The sequence below is a fragment of the Rattus norvegicus genome, chromosome 9 (assembly GCF_036323735.1).
Source record: "Rattus norvegicus strain BN/NHsdMcwi chromosome 9, GRCr8, whole genome shotgun sequence".
In the NCBI taxonomy this organism is placed as follows: Eukaryota; Metazoa; Chordata; class Mammalia; order Rodentia; family Muridae; genus Rattus; species Rattus norvegicus.
This window is the reverse complement of record NC_086027.1, coordinates 36,640,900-36,660,901: the sequence shown is the minus strand read 5'-3', so window position 1 is coordinate 36,660,901 and position 20,002 is coordinate 36,640,900.

The following is a 20,002-nucleotide window of genomic DNA, read 5'->3' as shown; positions in this document are numbered from 1 at the left end:
ACTTGTGGACCAGTCACAAAACTTCTCTGGATTGTATCAGTTAAAGTCACACTTTATTTTTAAATTAATCTAAAAAGAATAATCTAACAAATTAGACTTATGTTTCTGAAGATTCTAAAAATTCTGCTAGAAGTGAGAGCATATTCGAAAATTTTTTAAAATACAGTGAGTTTTCACCATTTATAGTCTCTCCTTTAGTTAGTTTATTAGTAGCATTTATCCAGCCTTCCTATGAAGGATTTCTTATCCTGAACCATAGTTGCAGCTTATATCAAACGCTTGAAGTAGAAAGCCTTTAGAACATATCCATGTGATTACACCCTAGATTCATAAAAACATTCATTCAGTTCTAAGTCAGAGTGACTTCATTGCTGAATAAACCATGCTATAAGTATTCTTCAAGATGCTTTTGTTGTAAACATTATGTCAAAATATTGCCCCATGCAGTCACTATCAAAAGAGAATAGGCGAAAATGAATAACTAATAACGTTTGGATTTTGGGTTATCTATTAACAACACCGGTTATGATAAGTTAATTGTCTTAGTTGCTATTCTATTACTGCGAAGACACACCATGACTAACGTGACCCTTATAAGAGAAAGCAGTCAATTGGAAACTTACAGTTTCAGAGGCTTGGTCCATTCTTATCATGGCAGGGAGCATGGAAGAAGGAGTGCATGCTGTTGGAGCAATAGTGACTGAGAGGTACATTAGCATCTACAAGCGAAAGTAGGGAGTGGCCTTGGCCAAAGCCCACCCCCAATAGCATACTTCCTCCAACAGGGAAACGCCCACTTCAACAAAAAACACATCTCCCAAACCTCAAAAACATAACTCTCTAAGCATTCAAATATAAGAGAGCCATCTTATTCAAACCACCATACTAATAAACAGAAATTTTTAAAAATGTCTATGAAGAAATAAGCCTGGCAGTGTAGACAGTAAGAGAGAGAATAAAGTAATTACCTTTATATTGTTCCTGCTTCTTCAGGGGGGTTGCAGTATATATGTATATTTTTCTGTTTTGGTCTGCTTAAACACAGATCAACTTCATTCTAAACAAAGTATGAGATCCAATGTGAACACAGATTAGCTCATTCGTAGATTGCCTCCTAGATTACCACATCACTAACCTCAGCCTGTTATCTGAAGCTTAAAGCGCCCCCACACAGTGAGAGCCAAACAAAGCAAGCTGACTTCCTGTGTAAAGAGAAAAGAAAGTCAGAAAAACACCTTCACTAAAATTCCAGAGCAGGGGTTCTCCACCTGTGGATTGCAACACCTTTTGGGGGGGTCAAAGAACCCTTTCACAGGGTCACCTTAGCCCGGAAAGTTAAATTATAATTCATAACAGTAGCAAAATTACAGTTATGAAGTAGCAAGAAAAAGAATTTGATGGTTGGGGGTCACCACAGCATGAGACACTGTACTAAAGGATCAAAGCATTAGGAAATCTGAGAACTACTGTTCCAGAGGAACTGAGTCAAATAAAAATATACAACCCTTATCCTAATTTCTATGCAGATCATGCACACATTTTCTCATTAGATATAAGCAATACAAATGAACCACATACTAAGTGTATCAGTGCTTTCTGAATATTGGGTATTTGCAAATATATAAACTGCAACATTATTAAGAGGAGAAAAAAGTAAGAACAAGTCTATTGCTTTTGGAAACTGTTAATTATGCTGTTTTTCATTTGCACCTGGAACAGTAATGAAATTTGTGTTATAATTTTATATGTATGGAGTTTTTAGCTGCACATATATTTCTGAAAAGCTAGTGCTCATGGAGGCGCAGTGAGGTAACTAGATTCTCAGGAAAGGAAGATACAGATAGCTGTGAGCCACTTATACATGCTAGTAATTGAATGCAAGCCCCCAGAAAGAACAGCAAGGAACTTTGACCTCTTAGTTCTGATCCCACAAAAATTATATATTTTTGAAATAGGAAATGACACCACAATACTCAGCTAGAGTGAGATCTCTAATAACATTTGTGTTACCCTCGTAAATTAATACATTTATGATTTCTTTTAATTCTAGCTATGCTTTAATTGTTTTTATAATTTTAAAATGACTTTATTGAATTTGTCCTTTGATGATTTCATATGTTTGAAGTGCATTCTGATTACTGTCTCCTACCTTCATATTCTCCCTCCCAGTTTTATTAAGCTGCTCTCCTTCCTTCAATTCCCTTTCAAAATCCCTCCCTGACTACTGATGGATTCTGAAGGAGATGCAGCCATTGTCTCAGGTTGTATACTCATGAGATGGCTTAAAGACTTCAATGGTATTTCCAAACCCACAGTCACACAACCCAACCTAACTTTTTATTTTAGCCTGAGACCATTGCTATATCTTGAATTGCTAATAGCACAATACTCAAATGTCTGTTAGAAGAAAAACCAACCCATGGACATTAGCAATAGATTTCTTTCTTGCGTATCCAAAAGAGATACAGTACAGCATAGAATACTGATGAGCAAACAATAAGTCTAAAATAAACCAGTATCTGTCTTGCTCAAGCACCAAACACTTCTGATTTTTATGCCAGGACCTGTTCTAATCCATTGCAGAAAACGACAGGGTAAATTCCAATCAACCTGAGACCCAAAGAGGAAACTGAGGAAAGTTATACAGCTGATAAGAGACAAATCAGGGCTCGACTCTGTCACTCTCAACTGCTGCCTGATCTTGGCATCACGAAATCCCCAATATCAGACCAAAGAGACACTAACCATCCTCGCTAATACAATAGACAGCCTCTTGAGAGCACAGGCTGGGAGGATGTCAACATGCAGTCTAGCACCCTCTTTAATTCTTTTGTACGCTAACATTCGTATAAATCCATTGAGAATGTGATATAATATATTTTGATATCCTCTCCTCCTGCTCATCACTGAAGCCACACTCTCAACCAACTTTACCTCACTAAACTAACTTTACCTTCCAACTTCGTGACCTCCATTTTCCTTCATCTCTTAATAAACTGCTGGGTTCAATTCCCATTTGTTCTGCCTGTTAATTCATAGGTTTAGGAGCAGTCACTGGGTCAGAATTGAAATACAAGGGACCATGGCTCTAAAGAAAGCTGACTCTTCCTCCCTGAATAGCCACCAGCTATCCACCTTCCCAGTTATGACAGGAGCTCATGAGATCTTTGCCCCTTCTATGCCAGAATGTTGACTGGCTGGATCTTGTGTAGGTCTTGTGCAGATAATTACAGCTGTTGTGAGCTCTTGGTTGCAGTGGTCCTCTCATGTTCAGAGAACATTTTCAATGTGGTCCTTCCAGATTGCTGACTATTGTTGACTTCCCAACTTTTCTTCTCTGATGGTGCTTGAACAGGTTGAGTACTCCAATTTCCTTGTAAATAGAAATGTATGTAAATGTAACTTTATCTTTTATATTCTTGAGTTAGTTGTATGAACATATTTAAATGCAAGGATGTATGTGTATCAATTTAAATTAACAGGAACACATATATACTAAAAGCAATGTACTTATATTTTTTTTCATATCAATACATACATACACAATCGCATTTCTTTCTTTCATAACTTAATCCCAAAGTGAATACAGAAAACCAGTGTGATTTTTAGGCCTTGACAAATTCTATTAAAAGTAACAGTGGAAGTGAAAATCTTTATAGAATTTCATGCTTAATTTGAAGTAGTAGGATAATGCTATTTTAATTGGAAACCACTGAATAAACTCCACACATATTTGTTTTGATGATTTGATATGAAATAAAGGGGTCTGATGGCCTCCTATTTTCAACCAAAAATGTAATCTGTGCAGTTCATTCTGAATGCTCTCCCTGTAAGCATCATGTCTTGTTTGCATTGGACGTTCATACCGGAAAGTCAGCAACCACCAACCTAAGATATCAAAATGATCCAGTAACTTGAATTGGTACATCCTACAGATAACAAAGCAATTTAATTTCTGTATTTCACTTTCTGCAGTATCTGTTATAACATAGAATGACTTTAAAATGTTTACATATCTCTAAAAGTACCTATCCTCAGTGAAAATGTGGGTTTGATTAAAATTTCCCCATAAGAGCCACGGAAAAGCAGCCCTAGCCCCAACGCCCCACTGGGTCTAGGGTAGCAAGGATGGAATATAGATTTTAGTAAGTAAAAACTCAGGACTATTGGGGGAGCAGGGGACTTTAGTAATGTGGATGTTTGGGAGTGGCCCAGTCACTGAGCTGATTAAAGAATATTAAATATAAAGCATGTGAGTGTGTCTCATTCAGGAATTCATAACGTTGGGATGGGTAATGAGGAATCATTAATTACCTACAGCAAAAATAATGTACTTGTTGATATTGTCTCACAAATACCTATGACTCTAGCCTCCATTTATCGTTAGCTCCTTTAGCTCCAGCCAGTCTGATGTCATTCCTTTCTATGTGCCATGACATCTCCCATTTAATAATAATATGCTTGGTATACAGTATTTCACAGTATGTTATTCACCAGACAATTGTAAATAATGTTTGAATATTCAAGTATGTGTAACTAGTATTTAATACACTATTGTTTACACTATCCTAAAAATAGCAAACCAATACTCTTAAATGAATGAATCTAAGAAATGTATGCATTCATTAGAATGATGGTGCAGATAACCTGGAAATATGTTTATGTGTATAGAAGAGTATATAATATGCATGCATTTATAGATAATCATATAATGTTTCTGTGTATTATATTTTTGACCTAAACTTATTATTCACCTACATGTTTTTCCTTGAAATAATACCTAATTCACAACTGCTACTCTGTTTCCAGATGGCACTGCTCTTGGCAGATTTGATGTGCCATATCACATAGAAAGCTCAGGAAACTGAAGTGGCACAGGCCCTGTTTAAAACCTTTGTAATCAGTATTATACACAGCACATGACACAGAGTATCTCTCTCAACAAATTCCCACCTAACATTCCTAACATTCCCACTGGCAAATTACACTTCAACAATTTCCCTCTGAAATCCATAATGTTTAGCTTTATCTGACTGCATGAAGTTCACAAGAGAGGGTTTTTCCAACTATGAAAGGGGATCCTGATTCTGTATGCAAAACAAAAGCAAAACTCAACAGAGAAAAAGCAAAGTAGCTAGCAAATAAACAAGGAGACAGTATCAATGTAAAAAATATACGTTTTATATAGATGTGCAATAACATTGTAGATCAAGTGAATGTGTGCCCTGAAAGAAACTAATTAGGAAAAGATAAGTGTGGGTTTCCAGGCTATGAAATGTAGCTAACTTACTTTGGCTGCTTATTTTAAAAGCTTTAGTTCTGTTTGTAAGATAGCCACATTTTAGTAACCCATATCTTTTGTGAGATTAAATCTGTCTGATGGGAATATTCTTGCACCGATAGAATAAAGAGCGTGGCAAACTTCCGTGAGGAACAGGTTATCTTTATTAAAGTATTTATCATTTTTACAGCTGGAATTGGTATTAATATTTCAACAAACAATCTCAGTAAGCCTTATCTTCTCTTTGTTGACTTTAGTTAAGCACTGTCAGCAGTAGGCTATTTAGAACAGCTTGGCCTGCTCAAGCAGAATAATTCATCTTAGAACTTAAAAAAAATAGGCTCGCTTTTAATATTCATCAGGGGCATGCCAAAGTAGAAAGACAAACTTAGTCCAGAGGATGTACAACTTCAGAACTGTTATTGATGGCCTTCTTTTCCTGTTTTGAGGAGGCATTCAACAATGAAGACTGGGTAAAAATCCTTTTCAATGATTTCATAACACACAGAGGCTCTGAGCTCATAGACATTTTTTCTTGGTAATTATAGGTTATTAAACACAAGTATCTCTCAGCGTTGATCTGATAAAATCTTTCTGAAGATTTCAAATAAAAAACACTAGGAAAAAGAAATAGAGAAACCTATGTTTTGAATTTAGTACGTTATTTTGATTTCGTGATCTTATTTTAAAAAACTCTAACCATCATTTGAAGCTCAGAAGAAATTCAGAGTCCAAATGCCCTTGTTCACAATTGTCCTAGTTCACAAATGGCCTACTTAAGAAATCAGTATGATTATGAGATAAAATTGGTTAAAATGAACCACTTTCTTGAATATAATTGATTCTATATCTGAAACTACAATTATTGGCATGCACTTATGTGACTGATTGAAGTCATAAATCAATCATTTTGCTCAAAATCATACTAAATAAATGATATATTAAAAAAGAATGACTACAAAAAACTTTATGGGTCACTTGTTTTATGAAGCTGCATTAGAGTACGTGTTTATGCTTTGGTAGTTAACTTCTTTTTAGTGCAAACAGGGTGATTTGAGGCTATCTCTTGAGCTTCCTGTGTAACACTAATCCTTGTGATTTCATATGGACAGCCCTAGGAGAGCATCTGTGACAGCAGATTGCACTTCTCCCATATACTGACTTTATGAAGTTAAAGTTACCAGTTACTGAGGGGCATGAAAGTGTTTCATAAGCTATTTAGCTGATGGTTATTAAACTAAGTACTTGACAATACAATATGAGCTTAAATATTACTGTAACAATATCTCTTAAAAACCTAATAAGAATGTTTCATTCCATATTATTCACAGTACAATGGAGGTTCAATTACTCCTTTATGAAATGAGTTCCCTTGTAGGAGGACCAGCAGTCTCAACTAAGCTAGACCCCTGAGATCTCTCAGACACTGGACCACCAACCAGGCAGCATGCACCAGTTGATGTGAGGCCCCCAACACATATAGAGCAAAGGACTCCCAGGTCTAGGTTCACGCAGAAAAACTTCACCTAACTCTCAAGAGACTGAAGGCCCCAGGGAGTGGGGAGGTCTGTTGGGGTGAGGATTTGGGGGGTGGGAGCTTGGGGTTGAGGGATGGGGACATCCTGAGGAGGTATGAGAGGAGGAACAGTCAGAGGGTTGACCTTGAGAGGGGTAAAATTTGGAAAGGCAAATGGATGGAACTGGAAAATATCATCTTGAGTGAGGTAACCCAATCGCAGAAAAACACACATGGTATGCACTCACTGATACATGGATATTAACCCAAAATGTTCGAATTACCTTAAATGCACAGAACACATGAAACTCAAGAAGGATGACCAAAATGCAGATGCTTCACTCCTTCTTTAAAAGGGGAACAAGAATACCCTTGGGAGGGGATAGGGAGGCCAAGTTTAGAACAGAGACTGAAGGAACACCCATTCAGAGCCTGCCCCACATGTGGCCCATACATATACAGCCACCAAACTAGGTAAGATGGATGAAGCAAAGAAGTGCAAGCTGACAGGAATCGGATGTAGATCTCTCCTGAGAGACACAACCAGAATATGGCAAATACATTGGCGAATGCCAGCAGCAAACCACTGAACTGAGAATAGAATCCGTTGAAGGATTCAGAGAACTGACTGAAAGAGCTTGAAGGGGCTTGAGACCCCATATGACTAACAATGCCAACCAACCAGAGATTCCAACCCTGGGCTCCAACTGCATAGATAGCAATAAATAGAGTAGTAAGGGTACCAGTGGAAGGGGAAGCCCTTGGTCCTGCCAAGATTGAACCCCCAGTGAACGGGATTGTTGGGGGGAGGGCGGTAATGCGGGGAGGATGGGGAGGGGAACACCCATATAGAAGAGGAGTGGGAGGGGTTAGAAGATACTGGCCTGGAAACCAGGAAAGGGAATAACAATTGAAATGTAAATAAGAAATACCCAATTTAATAAAGATGGAGAAAAAAAAAACAAAAATGAAGATTTAAAAAAAAGACTAAAAATTATTTTTAAAAAAAGGAAAAAATGAAATGTGTTCCCCTAATATCTACACCTTTGTATGTTGAATCAATCCTAAGCCATGATACCCTGAAATTAGGGAATTATTATTATCTAACTAAGATTGTGACAAGATCATGAATAATGGCCTACTGGTATCATATCATTGAAATAAGATTCTCATAAAATATCTTGGTGTGACTTTAATCAAGCAAGTAAAAGATCTATATGGCAATAACTTCAAGTCCCTGAGGAAAGAAATTGTAGAAGATCTCAGAAGATGGAAAGATCTCCCATGCTCATGGATTGATAGGATTAATATAGTAAAAATGACCATCTTGCCAAAAGCAATCTACATATTCAATGCAATCCCCATCCAAATTCCAACAGATTGGGAAAAGTTCCTTATCGGTCCTACATCCAATAGAGTGCTAATATAAAAAATATACCAAGAACTCGGAAGTTAGAAACCAGAGAGTCATATAACCCTATTAAAAATGGGGTACAGAGCTAAACAAAAAATTCACAACTGAGGAATATTGAATTGCCAAGAAGAACCAAAAGAAATGTCAACATCCTTAGTCATCAAAAACTCATGTGACAGCAGAAGCTGGCAAAGATGTGGAGAAAGAGAAACCCTCCTTCATTGGGGACGATATACAGAGGGTCAGGAATTTGAACAGAGGTGTGCAGCAATGGAGGATGGGTAACTAGGGGTAGCCATCAGCAAGTTCCAGATGCCAAGAAAGAAAGAGGCTCCCAGGACCCAATGGGAGATGAGATTAGCTAAAATGCCCAACAAAGGAGAAGGAGAACCTATAGAGATCATATCTTGAAGTTAAGCAAGGCCCCAGGTTGGGGAATGGGAACACCCACCCTTCTTCAAACTTTAACTCAGAATTACTCCTGTCTAAAGGAAACATGGAGACAAAGTGTGGAGCAGAGACTGAAGGAAAGACCATCCAGAGCCTGTCCCACCTGAAGATTCATCCTGTATACAGACACCAAACCCAGACACTAATGTGGATGCCAAGAAGTGCTTTCTGACAGGAGCCTGATATAGGCATCACCTGAGAGGACTTGCAAGAGCATGACAAAACACATGGACTGAGCATGGGTTCCCCAATGGAGGAGTTAGAGAAAGGACTGAAGGAGCTTAAGGGATTTGCAGTCCAATAGGAAGACCAACAAATATCAACCAACCAGACCTCCAAGAGCTCCCAGGGACTAAACCAAAAAAAGAAAAGAAAAGGAAAGAAAAGAAAAGGAAAGGAAATTAGAATCTCTCCCTGCCTCATTTCCTCTCTCCCTTTTGTCTCTCCTCTATCATTTAGCAAACGGGGAATGTTTACAAACAAACCCAATAAACTCATCACTTCACAAGACTCTGTATTTGAATCTTCCATCTTTAAAACCTGAGATATAGTTATAGTTTCAGTCACCAGTTGGTGGAATTCTGTCTCAACTCCCCTTACTAATTAACAGTGTCTTCAAACCTAAAAGACACGGTAACCTCATAGTGTATGCATGAGTTATCTTCACAGCTATAATATTTCTCTGCAATATTTGGCTGTCCTCAGTGATGAGATGTGACACATATTATACTTGTTATATGACATTGTAAAAATGTTGATGTTTTCATTTCATTTTCCAATATGTGGTTAATGTGGAAATAAAATTGCTGTGTGTACATTGATCTCCTTTCCAGAATAGTCACTGATTTATCTGATTGCTAAAGAGCTGTGGTAGAAATGATTTAAAAATCGAAATGTAAACAATTGTTTTATCTGGCTCCAATGGTACTTTCTTCTACACTATGCTCTTCTTTCTTTATTTGCATATCATACTTTTAGAAACTAAAAAATCAGGAAAATAACTCTCCTCCCTTTGATATTGCCAATAGTGCCTTGTATTTTGTACGATTGAGTGTTTAATGGCAGCTGATTGCTTCAAAGTCTATTTCAATGACTTGTCTTCTTTTCCAACTCATTCATTAACTGAGGCTTTTTGTTCCTGTTGATTTATTCGGTTTTCTAGTCTAATGTTGGTTTTGCTTATTTGTTTATTTTTTCCATGAACAGGTGTTTCAACAACAACAATTTTTTTAAAAACAGCAAAAAAATAAATAAAATTGAGTTTTGTTCTTTTCTGCTTTTTACAAAGATTTATTACTTTACCAAATATTTTTTGTAAATATGTCATTGACCTCAATCATTCACTATTAATTCATTATCATTGTATGAGGTCAGACTTGTCTGAAAATGTTAACCTTTTTTACTGTGTTTCTTTATTTTTTTTTTATTTTTTTTTTATTAACTTGAGTATTTCTTATATACATTTCAAGTGTTACTCCCTTTATCGGTATCCGGGCAAACATCCCCCTCCCCCCTCCCCTTCCTTATGGGTGTTCCCCTCCCAACCCTCCCCCCATTGCCGCCCTCCCCCCACCAGTCTAGTTCACTGGGGGTTCAGTCTTAGCAGGACCCAGGGCTTCCCCTTCCACTGGTGCTCTTACTAGGATATGCATTGCTACTTATGAGGTCAGAGTCCAGGGTCAGTCCATGTATAGTCTTTGGGTAGGGGCTTAGTCCCTGGAAGCTCTGGTTGCTTGGCATTGTTGTACATATGGAGTCTCGAGCCCCTTCAAGCTCTTCCAGTTCTTTCTCTGATTCCTTCAACGGGGGTCCTATTCTCAGTTCAGTGGTTTGCTGCGGGCATTCGCCTCTGTATTTGCTGTATTCTGGCTGTGTCTCTTAGGAGCGATCTACATCCGGCTCCTGTCGGTCTGCACTTCTTTGATTCATCCATCTTGTCTAATTGGGTGGCTATATATGTATGGGCCACATGTGGGGCAGACTCTGAATGGGTGTTCCTTCAGTCTCTGTTTTAATCTTTGCCTCTCTCTTCCCTGCCAAGGGTATTCTTGTTCCCCTTTTAAAGAAGGAGTGAAGCATTCACATTTTGATCATCCGTCTTGAGTTTCATTTGCTCTAGGCATCTAGGGTAATTCAAGCATTTGGGCTAATAACCACTTATCAATGAGTGCATACCATGTATGTCTTTCTGTGATTGGGTTAGCTCACTCAGGATGATGTTTTCCAGTTCCAACCATTTGCCTACGAATTTCATAAAGTCATTGTTTTTGATAGCTGAGTAATATTCCATTGTGTAGATGTACCACATTTTCTGTATCCATTCCTCTGTTGAAGGGCATCTGGGTTCTTTCCAGCTTCTGGCTATTATAAATAAGGCTGCAATGAACATAGTGGAGCACGTGTCTTTTTTATATGTTGGGGCATCTTTTGGGTATATGCCCAAGAGAGGTATAGCTGGATCCTCAGGCAGTTCAAAGTCCAATTTTCTGAGGATTCTCCAGACTGATTTCCAGAATGGTTGTTCCAGTTTGCAATCCCACCAACAATGGAGGAGTGTTCCTCTTCCTCCACATCCTCGCCAGCATCTGCTGTCACCTGAGTTTTTGATCTTAGCCATTCTCACTGGTGTGAGGTGAAATCTCAGGGTTGTTTTGATTTGCATTTCCCTTATGACTAAAGATGTTGAACATTTCTTTAGGTGTTTCTCAGCCATTCGGCATTCCTCAGCTGTGAATTCTTTGTTTAGCTCTGAACCCCATTTTTTAATAGGGTTATTTGTTTCCCTGCGGTCTAACTTCTTGAGTTCTTTGTATATTTTGGATATAAGGCCTCTATCTGTTGTAGGATTGGTAAAGATCTTTTCCCAATCTGTTGGTTGCCGTTTTGTCCTAACCACAGTGTCCTTTGCCTTACAGAAGCTTTGTAGTTTTATGAGATCCCATTTGTCGATTCTTGATCTTAGAGCGTAAGCCATTGGTGTTTTGTTTAGGAAATTTTTTCCAGTGCCCATGTGTTCCAGATGCTTCCCTAGTTTTTCTTCTATTAGTTTGAGTGTGTCTGGTTTGATGTGGAGGTCCTTGATCCACTTGGACTTAAGCTTTGTACAGGGTGATAAGCATGGATCGATCTGCATTCTTCTACATGTTGACCTCCAGTTGAACCAGCACCATTTGCTGAAAATGCTATCTTTTTTCCATTTTATGGTTTTGGCTCCTTTGTCAAAAATCAAGTGACCATAGGTGTGTGGGTTCATTTCTGGGTCTTCAATTCTATTCCATTGGTCTATCTGTCTGTCTCTGTACCAATACCATGCAGTTTTTATCACTATTGCTCTGTAATACTGCTTGAGTTCAGGGATAGTGATTCCCCCTGAAGTCCTTTTTTTGTTGAGGATAGCTTTAGCTATCCTGGGTTTTTTGTTATTCCAGATGAATTTGCAAATTGTTCTGTCTAACTCTTTGAAGAATTGGATTGGTATTTTGATGGGGATTGCATTGAATCTGTAGATTGCTTTTGGTAAAATGGCCATTTTTACTATATTAATCCTGCCAATCCATGAGCATGGGAGATCTTTCCATCCTCTGAGGTCTTCTTCAATTTCCTTCTTCAGTGTCTTGAAGTTCTTATTGTACAGATCTTTTACTTGCTTGCTTAAAGTCACACCGAGGTACTTTATATTATTTGGGTCTATTATGAAGGGTGTCGTTTCCCTAATTTCTTTCTCGGCTTGTTTCTCTTTTGTGTAGAGGAAGGCTACTGATTTATTTGAGTTAATTTTATACCCAGCCACTTTGCTGAAGTTGTTTATCAGCTTTAGTAGTTCTCTGGTGGAACTTTTGGGATCACTTAAATACACTATCATATCATCTGCAAACAGTGATATTTTGACTTCTTCTTTTCCGATCTGTATCCCCTTGACCTCCATTTGTTTTCTGATTGCTCTGGCTAGAACTTCAAGAACTATATTGAATAAGTAGGGAGAGAGTGGGCAGCCTTGTCTAGTCCCTGATTTTAGTGGGATTGCTTCGAGTTTCTCTCCATTTAGTTTAATGTTAGCAACTGGTTTGCTGTATATGGCTTTTACTATGTTCAGGTATGGGCCTTCAATTCCTATTCTCTCCAGGACTTTTATCATGAAGGGGTGTTGAATTTTGTCAAATGCTTTCTCTGCATCTAATGAAATGATCATGTGGTTTTGTTCTTTCAGTTTGCTTATATAATGGATCACGTTGATGGTTTTCCGTATATTAAACCATCCCTGCATGCCTGGGATGAAGCCTACTTGATCATGGTGGATGATAGTTTTGATGTGCTCTTGGATTCACTTTGCCAGAATTTTATTGAGTATTTTTGCATCGATATTCATAAGGGAAATTGGTCTGAAGTTCTCTTTCTTTGTTGTGTCTTTGTGTGGTTTATGTATAAGAGTAATTGTGGCTTCGTAGAAGGTATTCAGTAGTGATCCATCTGTTTCAATTTTGTGGAATAGTTTGGATAATATTGGTATGAGGTCTTCTATGAAGGTTTGGTAGAATTCTGCACTAAACCCGTCTGGACCTGGGCTCTTTTTGGTTGGGAGAACTTTAATGACTGCTTCTATTTCCTTAGGAGTTATGGGGTTGTTTAACTGGTTTATCTGTTCCTTATTTAACTTCGGTACCTGGTATCTGTCTAGGAAATTATCCATTTCCTGAAGATTTTCAAGTTTTGTTGAATATAGGTTTTTATAGTAAGATCTGATGATTTTTTGAATTTCCTCTGAATCTGTAGTTATGTCTCCCTTTTCATTTCTGATTGTGTTAATTTGGATGCACTCTCTGTGTCCTCTCGTTAGTCTGGCTAAGGGTTTATCTATCTTGTTGATTTTCTCAAAGAACCCACTTTTGGTTCTGTTGATTCTTTCTATGGTCCTTTTTGTTTTTACTTGGTTGATTTCCGCTCTGAGTTTGATTATTTCCTGCCTTCTACTCCTCCTGGATGTATGTGCTTCTTTTTGTTCTAGAGCTTTATGTGTGCTGTCAAGCTGCTGACATATGCTCTTTCCTGTTTCTTACTGCAGGCACTCAGCGCTATGAGTTTTCCTCTTAGCACAGCTTTCATTGTGTCCCATAAGTTTGGGTATGTTGTACCTTCATTTTCATTAAATTCTAAAAAGTTTTTAATTTCTTTCTTTATTTCTTCCTTGACAGGTTATCATTGAGTAGAGCATTGTTCAATTTCCAAGTATATGTGGGCATTCTTCCTTGATTGTTATTGAAGACCAGTTTTAGGCCGTGGTGGTCTGATAGCACGCATGGGATTATTTCTATCTTTTTGTACCTGTTGAGGCCCGTTTTTTGACCAATTATATGGTCAATTTTGGAGAAAGTACCATGAGGAGCTGAGAAGAAGTTATATCCTTTTGCTTTAGGATAGAATGTTCTATAAATATCCGTTAAGTCCATTTGGCTCATGACTTCTCTTAGTCTGTCTACATCTCTGTTCAATTTCTGTTTCCATGATCTGTCCATTGATGAGAGTGGGGTGTTGAAATCTCCCACTATTATTGTGTGAGGTGCAATGTGTGTTTTGAGTTTTAGTAAGGTTTCTTTTATGTATGTAGGTGCCCTTGTTATTGGGGCATAGATGTTTAGGATTGAGAGTTCATCTTGGTGGATTTTTCCTTTGATGAATATGAAGTGTCCTTCCTTATCTTTTTTGATGACTTTTAATTGAAAATTGATTTTATTTGATATTAGAATGGCTACTCCAGCTTGCTTCTTCTGACCATTTGCTTGGAAAGTTGTTTTCCAGCCTTTCACTCTGAGGTAATGTCTGTCTTTGTCTCTGAGGTGTGTTTCCTGTAGGCAGCAGAATGCAGGGTCCTCGTTGCGTATCCAGTTTGTTAATCTATGTCTTTTTATTGGGGAGTTGAGGCCATTGATGTTGAGAGATATTAAGGAATAGTGATTATTGCTTCCCGTTATCTTCATATTTGGATGTGAGGTTATGTTTGTGTGCTTTCATTCTCTTTGTTTTGTTGCCAAGACGATTAGTTTCTTGCTTCTTCTAGGTTATAGCTTGCCTCCTTATGTTGGGCTTTACCATTTATTATCCTTTGTAGTGCTGGATTTGTAGAAAGATATTGTGTAAATTTGGTTTTGTCATGGAATATCTTGGTTTCTCCATCAATGTTAATTGAGAGTTTTGCAGGATACAGTAACCTGGGCTGGCATTTGTGTTCTCTTAGGGTCTGTATGACATCAGTCCAGGATCTTCTGGCCTTCATAGTTTCTGGCGAGAAGTCTGGTGTGATTCTGATAGGTCTGCCTTTATATGTTACTTGACCTTTTTCCCTTACTGCTTTTAATATTCTTTCTTTATTTTGTGGGTCTGGTGTTTTGACTATTATGTGACGGGAGGTGTTTCTTTTCTGGTCCAATCTATTTGGAGTTCTGTAGGCTTCTTGTATGCCTATGGGTATCTCTTTTTTTAGATTAGGGAAGTTTTCTTCTATGATTTTGTTGAAGATATTTACTGGTCCTTTGAGCTGGAAGTCTTCACTCTCTTCTATACCTATTATCCTTAGGTTTGATCTTCTCATTGAGTCCTGGATTTCCTGTATGTTTTGGACCAGTAGCTTTTTCCGCTTTACATTATCTTTGACAGTTGAGTCAATGATTTCTATGGAATCTTCTGCTCCTGAGATTCTCTCTTCCATCTCTTGTATTCTGTTGGTGAAGCTTGTATCTACAGCTCCTTGTCTCTTCTTTTGGTTTTCTATATCCAGGGTTGTTTCCATGTGTTCTTTCTTGATTGCTTCTATTTCCATTTTTAATTCCTTCATTGTTTGATTGTGTTTTCCTGGAATTCTTTCAGGGATTTTTGCGATTCCTCTCTGTAGGCTTCTACTTGTTTATTAATGTTTTCCTGTGTTTCCCTAAGGGAGTTCTTCACATCTTTCTTGAAGTCCTCCAGCATCATGATCAAATATGATTTTGAAACTAGATCTTGCTTTTCTGGTGTGTTTGGATATTCCATGTTTGTGTTGGTGGGAGAATTGGGCTCCGATGATGCCAAGTAGTCTTGGTTTCTGTTGCTTGGGTTCCTGCGCTTGCCTCTCGCCATCAGATTATCTCTAGTGTTACTTTGTTCTGCTATTTCTGACAGTGGCTAGACTGACCTATAAGCCTGTGTGTCAGGAGTGCTGTAGACCTGTTTTCCTCTCTTTCAGTCAGTTATGGGGACAGAGTGTTCTGCTTTCGGGCGTGTAGTTTTTCCTCTCTACAGGTCTTCAGCTGTTCCTGTGGGCCTGTGTCTTGAGTTCACCAGGCAGCTTTCTTGCAGCAGAAAAGTTGGTCTTACCTGTGGTCCCAAGGCTCAAGTTTGCTCGTGGGGTGCTGCCCACGGGCTCTCTGCAGCGGCAGCAACCAGGAAGACCTGTGCCGCCTCTTCCGGGAGCTTCAGTGCTCCAGGGTTCCAGATGGCCTTTGGTGTTTTACTCTGGCGTCCGAGATGTATGTACAGAGATCAGTCTCTTCTGGTTTCCCAGGCTTGTCTGCCTCTCTGAAGGTTTAGCTCTCCCTCCCACGGGATTTGGGTGCAGAGAACTGTTTATCCGGTCTGTTTCCTTCAGGGTCCAGCGGTGTCTCTGGCAGGGGTCCTGCCGCTCCTGGGCCCTCCCCCACGGGAGCCCAGAGGCCTTATACAGTTTCCTCTTGGGCCAGGGATGTGGGCAGGAGTGAGCAGTGTTGGTGGTCTCTTCCGCTCTGCAGCCTCAGGGTTGCCCACCTGACCAGGCGGTTGGGTCTCTCTCTCACAGGGTCTGGGAGCAGAGAGCTGCTCTACTGTGTTTCTTAATTGGAAAATTTGGTTTGCCCTCACATAATATAAATTCCCTGTCTTTTAATAATATTTTGTATGTACTTTTCCTGATATGCCCTTGTCCTGTTAATATCAGTGATGCCATGATGGTAGCAATTCCAAGTAAAGCATTCCTGAATGGAGCAAAGGGAGAATAACTAAAGTTTTTGTTTGTTTGTTTGTTTGTTTGTTTGTTTGTTTGTTTGTCATTTAGACTTACAGTCCTCGGTTGGAAGTTTAAGAACACATGTAAAAGTAGGCTGGTAGCCTATAATACTTTAATAGTAAGAGACTAGTTCTTCAGCAGCAAAGTGCACACTCAACCAAATCATACACACACATCTTGACCCTGTACACAGACACACACATTTCCTATACACACACACACACACACACACACACACACACACACACATCTTTCTCTCCCTTTTTCTCCTCCACCTACCCCTCTTCCCCCTCCTCCTTTCTTTGAATAGTCCTTTGTAATGCGTTACCATTTTCTTTACTATCTGGAAAATTTGTTATTAAATACAGTCCATTTATGTGCTGTCCTCTTGATATTTAGACTTAATTATAGGCGCAGTTCCCTAAACAGCAGCTCTAGAGTCTTCACATTTCTTGTTAAGTAAATAATGAGATCTGTCAATTATTATTACTAATATTATGCATTAGAGTGATAATTCAGCATTCTAATCAATTTATTTGTTATGTTTTTTTATCAAATATCTGAAACTACTAATATTGAGTATTATTAGTGAGCAGTGTTTGTTCATTCCTGATACTTTGTATTTATAGTGTGGGTTTCCACCCCTTCCGATTTGATGATCTGAGATTATTTATTCCTGCGTCTTCTTGGGTATGGATAACATCTTCAGACGGAAGTTTTCCTTTTCGTGCTTTCTATACAGCTGGAAGAGTAGACATAGATTGCTTAAATTTTCTTTTATTGTATATTTTTACTTGTTATGATTGATAGTTTTGTGGGGTATTGTAGTCTCAGCTGGCATCTTTGGTCCCTCAAAGTGGGGAGAACATCTTCCAGAGCTTTTTGTATTTAAACATCTCCACTGAGAAGTCATCTAAATGGCCTGCCTTTACATTTCACTAGGAGGTTTGAGTGTTCTTTATAACTTTCATATATTTCAGTGTTTTGATCACTATGTATTATGAAAATTTCCTCTTCTGTGCATGTTTATATCATGTTATGTATAAATTCATAGCCCTGTCTTTCTTTATATTGGCAGGATAAATATAGTAAAAATGACAACCTTAGCAAAAGATATCTATAGATTCAATGTGATCCCCATCAAATTCTAATTCAATTCTTCATAGAGATAGAAAGAACAATTTGCAAATTAATTTGAAATTACCAAAAATCCAGAATAGTGAAAACTATTCTCAACAATAAAAGAACTTTTGGGGGAATCACCATCCTTAACCTCAAGCCGTATTACAGAGCAATAGTGATAAAAATTGTATGGCATTAGTACAGAAACAGGCAAGTAGATGAATGGAATAGAATTGAGGACCCAGAAATGAACCAACACAACTGTGGTTACTTGATCTTTGACAAGGAGCTAAAACCATCCAGTGGAAAAAAAAGACATCATTTTCAACAAATGATGATGGATCAACTGGAGGCTAGCATGTAGAAGAGTGCAAATTGATCCATTCTTTTTGCCCTGTACAAAGCTCAAGTCCAAGTGGATCAAGGAATTCCACATAAAACCAAATAAACAGAAACTAATAGATGAAAAAGTGGGGAAGAGCCTCGAACACATGGGCTCTTGGGAAATTTTCCAGAATAGAACACTAATGGCTTCTGTTCTAAGATCAAGAATTGACAAATGGGAGCTTATAAGGTTTCAAAGCTTCTGTAAGGCAAGGGATATTGTCAATAGGACAAAATGGTAACCGATAGATTGGGGAAAGGTCTTTACTAATCCTACATCCAATAACAGACTAATATCCAATATATACAAAGAACTCAAGAAGTTCAACTTCAGAGAAACAAATAACTGTATTAAAAAGATAGGGTACAGAGCTAAACAAAGAATTCTCAACTGAGGAATACAGAATACCTGAGAAGCACCTAAAGAAATGTTCACAAATACCACTCCTGGGCATATACCCAAGAGATGCTACAACATTTAACAAGGTCACATACTCCAGTAGGTTCATAGCAGACTTATTTATAATAGCCAAAAGCTGGAAAGAACCCAGATGTCCTTCAACAGGGGAATGGAGAATGTTGTATATCTATAAAATTGAATACTATCCAGCTATTAAAAACAATGACTACATAGGCAAATGGATGGAACTAGGAAATATCATCCTGTGTGATGTAACCCAGTCACAAAAGAACACACATGGTATGCACTCACTGTTAAGTGGATTATAGTCCAAAAGCTTGGAATACCCAAGAATAATTCATAGACTACATGAACCTCAAGAAGATGAAAAACGAAAAAGTGAATGCTTCAGTACTTCTTAGAAGGGGGAACAAAACATTCACAGGAGGAAATATGGAGACAAAATGTGGAACAGAGACTGAAAGAAAGGACATCCAGAGACTGTGACACATGAGGATCCATCCGTCATGCAGTCACCAAATTCAGTCACTATTCGGGATGCCAAGAGGTTCTTGCTGACAGGAGACTGATATAGCTGTCTCCTTAGACTCTGTGCCAGAGCCTAACAAATACAGACGTGGATGCTCACAGCCAACCATTAAACTGAGAAAAGGGCCCCAGTGGAGGAGTGAGAGGAAGGACTAAGGTAACTGAGGGGGTTTGCAACCCCATAGGAAGAACAACAATATCAACCAACCAGACAACCCAGAGCTCACAGAGACTAAATCACCAACTAAAGAGTACACATGAAATTACTCATGGCTCCAGCTGCATACATAGCACAGGGTGGCCTTGTTGGACATCAATGGGTAAAGAAAAGCTTGGTTCTGTGAAGGCTCGATGCCCTAGTGTAGGGAATTGCTAGGCTAGGGAGGCAGGAGGGAATGGGTAGGTGGTTTTGGGAACATCCTGATGGAGACATGGCGGGTGGGATAGGGTATTTCTGGAGGAGAAACCAGGAAGGGGAATAATATTTGAAATGTCCATAAAGAAATATCCAATCACAAAATGACAAAAGAAAGATTTTATTTTGTTAATTTGTTAAAAATATTTTCTGTATCTTTGATCTGGCTTTCCTTTCTGTTTTCTCTCCTTATTATTTGTAGGTTTCATTGTTTCCTAGTGCCATTTTAGCTGGATTTTTATACCTAGATTTTCTTTCTGGATTTCACAATGTTTTTTATTGACTTATTAATTTCTAACTTCTAACTTTTCACCAAAGTTGGAAATTCTTGTTTCTGTTCTTACAATCAGTTAATGTGGCTTATCTCTGAAGATTTTGTTTGACCTTCTAATATTGTAATGTCCAGCTTTGTTTCAATTTGTATTTTCTTTAGTGGTTCTATGTCTATATTTATGTTTTGAAT